Genomic DNA, 1,925 nt, shown 5'->3' with positions numbered 1-1,925 from the left:
GAGATTGTTAATTATTTTGCGCCTCCTAGTGGAAAAAAAATAATTAACTAAAAAAATAAATGTCGATTTGAAAAATGAGCAAAAATACACGAACTGCCATATAAACGTAATGTTAAAAATACAAACAGTTTTAACATTTTTTTTAAATAGAACGAGAGACCAGATGCAGAGAGCTGACATGAGTCTCCGTAGAAAGAAAGAAAGAAAGAAAGAAAGAAAGAAAGAAAGAAAGAAAGAAAGAAAGAAAGAAAGAAAGAAAGAAAGAAAGAAAGAAAGAAAGAAAGAAAGAAAGAAAGAAAGAAAGAAAGAAAGAAAGAAAGAAAGAAAGAAAGAAAGAAAGAAAGAAAGAAAGGCAGAAAGAGAAAGACAGAAAGAAAGGCAGGAAAAAAGGGCAGAAAGAAAGGCAGAAAGGAAAGGAAACAAAGGACTGCATACCCAGTGTTTTTGGCTTATGCTGTTACATAAGTTATGCACTGTTCACTTTTGGCTTTAAATAAAAGGTGTGTTATACACAAATAAATATGGTGTACATGATGTGCCTGACATGCCGAAGGTCCCTGGTTCAAGACCAGGTAGAAACATATGTTGCCCTGGAGAGGGATGGGCGCCACGAGGCTGTACTTTCCCAAGACACACAGGAAATGGTGCCTCCACGACCCGAGTGTATACCTGTCAACCTGTACGTTTAGGCCGTACAAAGTACATTTATTATGCATTTTAAGACGTGTATGACGTACAAGAACATCTGTACGGAAAAACGCAGATTTGTCAATTATGGGTACCATCCAGTATACATCAACTATCACAAAACGGAAAATCAATCAAGACAAACGAGTTCACCGCGGTATCGTTTTTTTTCATCGCAAACGAAGCGAGCGGTTTGATGCTACTGTGCACATGAGTCTGCCGCCAGGGGATTTCCCATCATGCATCATTCTATGTCAAGTCAAGTCAAGTCAAGTTTATTTATACAGCCCTTAATCACAAAAATGTCTCAAAGGACTGCACAGGATTACAGTTACAAAATTACACAATTACCTGATCTTAAACCAGCATGCGGGCAAGGAAAACTCAAAAACCTCAGTGTGAGGAGAAAAAAGAAACCTTGAGAAAGGACCTCACATGTGGTAATCCCCCTTCCAGGATTGACCAGGGTGAATTACAATTAGCATTACTGTACACATAATAGTAAACATAAGGTAAGATGTTGAAAATGTCCGTAAAGTGCATGACATCAACGACGCCCCCAGCCTGCAAACCAGTCCAGAAAGTCTATGACGGCCACGACGCTGCCTCCCGTCTCTGCCAGCTGGTGAATGCAGGGGTTGACATGCTGCAGGTCAGACGCCGGTCCGACCCATCCCAAATCATCCTTCTCCTTCGTATCATCCAGGCAGGCGTCGGAAAAAGACAGGACAAAACAGAATATGAGGTGGGCATCAATCATATGCTTTGGAATAGAAGTGCGTCTTAAGCCTCGATTTAAAAACTTCCGTTGAGGTTGCAGATCTTATCTCCAGAGGCAGGGCGTTCCATAACACTGGGGCCCGGATGGAGAACGCTCTCGAGCCCGCAGACTTCTTCTTCTCTGTGGTAGTTGTGTAGTGAAAGGAAGTCCGTCTCTCTTTAGAAAACCGGCTTCTTCGGCTCAACTCATTAAAGGGAGCCGGCTCTCAAACGTCTCACTTGCTTTGATGCATTTTATTACGAATTATTATGTTGTATAAAGAAGTAAAGAAAAAAAGGAAGTATAAAATGAGAAAATGAAAAAAGACAGGTTTGTGGTTATCCCTTTAATCAACATATTACCAAAAATAATAATAATGCAGAAAATGAATTAATAATTTGAATAAGAAAATGTATTATTCTACTTAATCATGTATTTTTTTCCTTCTACCGCGAACGTCCAAGCTACTTAATCTTTG

Source organism: Urocampus carinirostris, chromosome 1 (genome assembly GCF_059441175.1).
Source record: "Urocampus carinirostris isolate Australia breed hairy pipefish chromosome 1, RoL_Ucar_1.0, whole genome shotgun sequence".
In the NCBI taxonomy this organism is placed as follows: domain Eukaryota; kingdom Metazoa; phylum Chordata; class Actinopteri; order Syngnathiformes; family Syngnathidae; genus Urocampus; species Urocampus carinirostris.
The sequence above is the reverse complement of the archived record's forward strand: the minus strand, read 5'-3'. Positions refer to the sequence as shown.